The 7,510-nt window shown below is 43.4% G+C and overlaps 1 protein-coding gene across 3 annotated transcripts in view; it reads left to right on the top strand.

Moving 5' to 3' along the window:
- Positions 1-312: 312 nt before the first annotated feature.
- mavs (mitochondrial antiviral signaling protein) overlaps positions 313-7,510 on the top strand; it is a 32,315-nt gene continuing 25,117 nt past the window's right edge. The window contains exon 1 of one of the 3 annotated variants that reach the window (XM_060828393.1): positions 313-527. The gene's annotated coding sequence lies outside the window, so the exon portion shown is untranslated. Of the gene's footprint in view, positions 622-656; positions 1,144-7,510 lie in introns of those variants that run through there. The other 2 variants (XM_060828386.1, XM_060828402.1) reach the window with 2 other exon arrangements.

The following is a 7,510-nucleotide window of genomic DNA, read 5'->3' as shown; positions in this document are numbered from 1 at the left end:
GCAAGAGGGCAGGAATGTTGACATTGCTCGCTGCTCAAGAACTGAGTACACGCAGAGGCAGGAAGACAAGACTGTGCTCAACACCTGACCAGTTTTTGTTTTATCCACTCGGATGTGGGCCTCGCTGTTTGTGCCAACATTAATTGCCCATCCCTAAATCCTCTTCTGAAGGTGGTGATGAGCCGCCTTTTTTTTAAACCGCTTTAGCTGTAAAGGAAGCTGGAAGAACACAGCCAAGTCAGCTTCCTGATTTTGCCTGGTTTGCTGTGATGTTCCAACCTCCCAACTGTGTACTTTGGATTCCAGCATTTGCAGGGGTTTTTTTTGTCTCTTTAGTCAATGCAGTGCCTGCGTCGGCGCCAGAGACAACAGAAGGTCCTGCCCACATGCTGAAGAACGGAGAGAATAATAGGCTGACAGGAACATGAATGATGTCCCATGTGTCGAATTGGATAGCCGACTTCAACCGAGTGCGTTTCTGATCGGAAGTCGGCAGGAAGGATGACAGAATTCTCCTTAAACTGAAGGTGAATTCACGGGAGATCGGGGGTGCAATCCGACAAGTAATTGTGACAAGCTTCAGTGTAAAGGCACAGCCATTCGTTAGACTTTCGTCGCCAGGTCTGACTTGCTTTTCGTTTAAAGCTTTTCGCTCGACTCGTTTTTAATGAATACGGTGAAATCCACCGGTTTAAAAAAAACATTGTTGCGGGGCAAAAGGAATTTAAGGAGGTTTTTGAATGCACCAAGCCTTCGCTAATTAAAGAATGGCGCAGAGGGTTCATTTTATTGGTGCTCGCTTTGTAGTGATGCTGCTCTACTGGAGCTGTTCCCTGAAGGGAGGGAGCTGCATGCATGTTTTGCAGCGAAGTACGTGACATGAAGTAGTCTTACTTGTGTCGATACTTCAATGCAAAATTTAAACCGTCTGTGAAGTGGAGAAACCAACTGAAGCCTTGCATCTTGGAGATTATACACGACTTCCTGGTGTTGAAATATGTTCGTCTGCACAAGTGGCTCGTGATGTATTTTTAAAATTCTATACCAAGAAAGATTAAAAGTATTTCTCGGCTCAAAGGTGAAAAATGGAGTGCTGTAAAGATCCCACGGAAGGAGAAATTTGAAGGATGGAGAGTAAGGGAGGTGAGGGATGGAAAATCAAATCCCTGAGAGATTGCAAATTTAAAGGGGCCATCAGTAGGTGTTTCATGTTGGGCCAATGACTGGGTGCGACATTCAGAATCAAGTTAACTTTCTATTACTTACATCCTTTCTAAAGAGATGGTAAAGACGATGGGTGAGCCCGAGGCCGAACATTTTTAGAAATATTTCCAAAAGATCGGCACCATTTTGTCTTTCATCTCTTGAATCAATGTTTTAACTTCAGCGTTACTTCTTGGACCGGCAGGTGGCCTGTGTCAGTATCTGTTGTTTTTATAACTATTGTAATGCACAAAATTAGAGCAAGTATTGCCTCCTCCTGCGCTCTAACAATTTGTAGAGTGGTCGTATTTCCCAGCATTTGCTGCTCTTGTTCTTTGACGTAGTCGAGGTTAGTGCATGGGATTTGGGGTAGTATACTGACATGGATTAAAGAAAAAACTGGCTCGCAGACGGAAAATAGAGCAGGAATAAATGGGTCATTTCCTGAAAGGCAGGCAACGATTTATGAGGTACTACAGGGATTAGTGCTCGGACACCAGCTAGTCGCAATTTTCACTAATTATTTAGATGAGTGAATTAAACTAATATCTTAAAGAATGCTGATAGTACAAAGCTGGAGGGGGGAGTGGATGCATCAGTGTTGAACAAATGGACAAATGCATGGCAGATGATGTATGACGTCAAAAAAATGTGAGATTATCTACTTTGTAGCAAAAGCAGGAAGGCCGACTATTATCTGAATGGCAATAAATTGCAAATGGAATGAGACCCAGGTGTCCTTGTACATACATTGCTGAAAGCAAGTGTGGTGGTGAAGCAGGTATGTTGGCCTTGGTAAGACCACTCCTGGAATAAGATGAAAGTGAAGACTGCAGATGCTGGAAATTAGAGTCTAGATTAGAGTGGTGCTGGAAAAGCACAGCAGGTCAGGCAGCATCCGAGGAGCAGGAAAATCAACGTTTCGGGCAAAAGCCCTTCATCAGGATTGATGAAGGGCTTTTGCCTGAAACGTTGACTTTCCTGTTCCTTGGATGCTGCCTGACCTGCTGTGCTTTTCCAGCACTATTCTAATCTACACTTCAAGGGACAACACCACAGTGGCTCAGTGGTTAGCACTGCTGCCACATAGCATCACGGACCCGGGTTCAATTCCACCCTCTAGTGACTCTGTGGAATTTGCATGTTCTCCTCGTGTCTGCGTGGGTTTCTTCTGGATGCTCTGGTTTCCTCCCACTGTGCAAAGATGTGCAGGCTAGGTGGAATTGCCATTGGAAATGCAGAGTTACAGGGATAGGATAAGGATGGGGGGAGGCAGATCTGGGTGGGATGCTCTTTGGAAGGTCAGTGTAGACTTGATGAGCTGAATGACCTACTTCTTCTCTATAGGGATTTCATATTGTGTGCAGTTTTGGCCTCCTTCAGTCCACCATATCTATACTACCCAACTACACTAATCCCATTTACCTACATTTGGTCATTGGCCTACTATATCCTGTCATTTTAAGTGCTCATCCAGTTGCTTCTAAATTGTTGTGTAAGTACCTGGCTCCACCACACTCTCATGCAGCACATTACATAGTCCTTCGTGCAGGTGTCTCGGAAGTGCCAGGTAGACAGGGTGGTGAAGACATTTAGCATGCTGGCCTTTTTCGGTCAGAGCACTGAATGTAGAGGTCGGGACACCATGTTATGGTTGTGCATGATGTTGATTAGGCCACATTTGAAATATCGTGTACAATTATGATCACCCTCTATAGGAAGGATGTTATTGACCTGGAAAGGGTGTAAAAAAACTTTTTACAAAGGTGTTACCAAGACTGTTTGGGTTATATGGATAGGCTGGGACTTTCTTCCCTGGAGCATAGGAGGCTGAGGAGTAACTGTATCGAGGTTTATAAAATCATGAGCACAGGGTGAATATCCAAGGTCATATATCCAAAGGTTTAAGGTAAAAGGGACCCGAGGAGTAACATTTTCTCAAGGTGATGTGTGTATGTTGTAAACTGCAATTACAACATTTAAAAGATATTTGGACAGGTATGTGGGTAGGAAAGGTTCAGAGGGATATAGCCAAATGCTGGCAAGCGGGACTAGTTCAGTTTAGGGATTCTGGTTGGCATAGACAAGTTTGGCCAAAGAGGCTGTTTCTGTGCTGCATGACTCTACATATTTCTCCCACTCTGGGTGAAATAAACTTTCTCAGACCTCCTGAACCACCTGCTCCTCCTCATTTCCATTTCCATTCTCTGGTCATAAGCATCTCTTCACCATGGCAAGCATATTTATCACCTACCCTGTCTGTGCCTCTCTGAATTTGGTATATCTCAGTCAGACTCTCCCCTCTGCTCCAGGGAAAACAAATCCTGCCCATCCAAACTCTTCTCACAACTGAGACTTTCTATCACAGGCAACATCTTGGTGAATCTCCTCTACATTCTCTTCAGTGCAGTTGTATCATTGTGATTACGTAGTGACCAGAATTGCATGTGGTATTCTATGGCCTAACTAATGTTGTAACAAGACTTTGTTGCTCCAATGTTCTACGCCCTAGCTAATGAAGGCAACCTCTCATATGCCTCCTTCACCACCAGTCATCTGTAATGACTCCTTCAGGGATTTATGGAGTTTTACATCAAGATCCCTTTGTTCCTCAGTACTCCCGAGGAATCTACTTATTTTGTGTCCTTTGCTTTATTAGACCGTGCAAAATGTATCACCTTACCAGGATGAAATTTCTTGTGCCATTACTCTGCCCAATTTACAGTTGATCAATATCAGATTGTAGCCATCCTCCTCACAATCAATAACACTATCAAATCTCATGTCATCTGCAAGCTTATCTTGTCTGTATTCACATCCAAGTTGCAATGTACATACCTAACAGCAAGAATCCCTGCACCGATCCCTGTGGTACATTGCTGATTGTGGACTTCCAATTACAAAAAACACCTTCCACCATCACTCTTGGCCTCCTATTTATGAGTCAGTTTTGGATCCAGTTTACCAACTTGCCTTGGAGTCTATGGGCTCTTATCTTTTTGGGCCAGCCTTCCATGTGGGTTCTTGTCAAAGGCCTTACTGATGTCATAGAGTCATGTAGCACAGAGACAGGCTCTTTGGTCCAATTTGTCGCCACCAACCAAGTTCCCAAACTAAACTAATCCCACTTGCCTGTGTTTGGCCCCAAACCCTCTAAACCTTTCCTATTCATGTATCCTGTCCAAATTTCTTTTAAATTTTGTAACTATATCTGCATCTACCACATCCCATGGAAATTCATTCCACATTCAAACCACCCTCTGTATGAAAAAAGTTGCCCCTCAGATCCTTTTTAAATCTTTCTCCTCTCACCTTAAAAATATGCCCCCTCATTTTGAATTCCCTCATCCTAGGGAAAAAGCCTTTGCGATTCACCTTATCTACACTCCTCATAATTTTTAAAATCTCTAAGGTTACCCCTTAACTTCCTACGCTCCAGCGTTTCCCTATAACTCAAACATCCTAATAAATCTTCTCTGAACCTTCTCCAATTTAATAATATCCTTCCTTCAACATGTCTACCAGAACTGTACAGAGTATTCCAAATATGGCCTCACCAACATCCTGTACAACCTCAATATGAAATTCCAATTCCCAATACTCAGTGGCCTGAGCAATGAAGGCAAGAGTGCTAAATGCTGCCTTAACCACCCTGTTGACATGTGACACAAATTTCAAAGAATTCCCTAGGTCTCTCTGTTCAAAAACACTACCCAGGGCCCTCCCATTAAATGTGTAAGTCCTGTCCTTTTTTGTTATACCAAAAGTCCATATAAACCACATTAACTGCACTACCGTCATCAATATATGCAATCACCATTTCAAAAAACTCAGTTAAGTTAGTCAAATAGAACATCCTTCCTTGGAGATGCTATATATGCGGGGAGTGCAACAAAGTTTTATCAGACTGATCCCTGGTATGACAGCACTGACAGGAAGAGAAACTGGATCATTTAGGACTATATTCACTGGAATTTGAGAAGAATGATCTCATAGAAACCTATACAATTCTGACAGGGTAAATACAAAATTTAAAAGGCGTCCAGATGGGTATATGAAGAGGAAGGGTTTAGAGGATATGGGCTAAGTGCTGGCAAATGGGATTAGAATGGGTTAGGGTATCTTGCTGGCATGGATGGGTTGGACCAAAGCATCTGTTTCTGTGCTGTACATCTCTATGACTCTAAGAACAATGTTCCCAATGGCCACTTAGTCCAGAGCCAGGGTCACAGTCTAAGGATATGGGGGAGACTTTCTTTTTACCCAGAGGGTGGTGAGCGTGTGGAATTCACTGCCACGGAAAGGAGTTGAGACCAAAAGATTCAAACATCTTCAATGGCTTCATCAATGACATTTCCTTAATTTCCAGAAGCTGGGTTGTTTGCTGATGATTCCACAATCATGACTTCTCAGATGCTGGAACAGCTATTTCCAAATGCAACAAGATCTGGACAATAGACTTGGACTAACAAGTGGCAAGAAACATTCACACCACACAAGAGTCATGCAATGAACATCTCCAAGACAAATCAATTCTTATCCTTTGACATTCAGTAGCATGACTATTATTGATTTCCTGAATGCCAACACCTTGGGATTATCATTGACCAGACACTGAACTTGACTAGCCATACAAATAGTGTGACTACAAGAGCACGTCAAATGCCAGAAATCCTGCAATTTGTGGTAACTCAACTTCTGTCCTCCTCCTTTACCCCACCCTTCTCCCCTCTCCTCCTCCTCCGCCCCCTTTCTTCTCCTCCTCCCTCTTTTCCCCCACCCCCCCCCACCTCTAAACTCCAAAAGCTTATCTCCTGTCTACAAGGCACAAGTCAGAAATATCATGGACTGCTCGCGACCTACCTGGATGAATGCAGCTCCAACAACCCTCAAGAGGCTTGACCCTATCCAAGACAAAGCAGTCACTTGATTGGCACCATATCCACAAATATTCACATCCTCCATCAGCAATGTTCAGTTATAGCAGTGTGAACCATTTACAAGTTGCCCTGTAGAAATTCATCAAAGCTCCCGCGATAGCATCTTCTAGGCCCATAATCCCTACCACCAAGCATGATCAGCGCAGCACATATATGGGAAAACCAAGTTCCACTCCAAGCCATTCACCATCCAAACTTGGAAATATATCGCTATTCCCTCAGTGTTACTGGGTTAAAATCCTAGGACGGACTCCCTCACAGCATTTTGTGTCGACTTACACTAAATGAACTGCAGCAGTTCAAGAAGGCATCTCATGACCACTTACTGAAGAGTAACTATGGATGGGCAATAAATGTTGGCCTAACCAGTGATATTCACATTCCATGAAGTAATTTTAACAAAGGCAATTCTTTTGGGGAGGAAGATCTTCCAAATTGATGGTAATATTAAAAGACATTGAGGAGAGTTTTGACTGTCATGGGAAAGTTGGTCCTGTTGTGGACAGGGGTTAGAGCCTGAAAAATTGGGTCATGTCAGGAACCCAACAGGATGCTGACCACATCTTAGTCTTGCCATGTGAATGTGTAGGCAGCCACCTCTCTTGCACCAGAGAGATGTTGGGTAACTTTTCAATATTTAAGTAGTCAATTGACTTAGCATTCTGCATTAACAGCTAGTGCACAGGTTTCCCAAGACTGAGTGCACTCTACAGTCAGCCAGGTTTGAACAAAGCAGGGAGTCATTGTTCATTAAAACAGACTGAGCTCCTTTAAACAGTGAAATTAGATAACTGTAACGCTGCCTGGGCAAAAGGCTGCAGATCACTGCAGTTTGTTTGAGTACGTTTTTGCTACTTGACAGGTGAGTTCTACTTTGCTGCAAGTCATCTGTAATGGATGTGACTCATTTTGATGTCCTTTCTACTGCTGTCAATCTTCAGTGCAGCATGGCAGCAGCTGGTGAAGCTTTACACTAATAAGGAACGTGAAGAGCAGCACCATTAGCATTGTCAATAACTCTTGGCCTCAGCCACAGACTGAGCCACAGGACAGATAGACATATCGCTTTTGTCCTCTTCAATGTCACATAGCAGTGTATCTCAAATTCAAAAGACCTCGCCTTTGCTGAGCACTTCCTCAGCTGCATGCTTGTTCTGAGGCTGTGGACCTCTTCCTCACATACTTGGCAATTATCATCTTATTTCAGTCCTCAGATTCCCCGTAAGATTTTTTTAGTTTAGAGGCTGAGAGCTGGAGAGAAGTATGGACAGCTTCCCAAGTACTCTCTTCCTTTTCTGTAGTTGCTGAAGCCTCAGGAATCAATGTATGGTTCACTTCTGCTGATGATAATGATAAATGAATCTGCC

Source organism: Hemiscyllium ocellatum, chromosome 1 (genome assembly GCF_020745735.1).
Source record: "Hemiscyllium ocellatum isolate sHemOce1 chromosome 1, sHemOce1.pat.X.cur, whole genome shotgun sequence".
NCBI lineage: Eukaryota > Metazoa > Chordata > Chondrichthyes > Orectolobiformes > Hemiscylliidae > Hemiscyllium > Hemiscyllium ocellatum.
The sequence above is the reverse complement of the archived record's forward strand: the minus strand, read 5'-3'. Positions and strand labels throughout refer to the sequence as shown.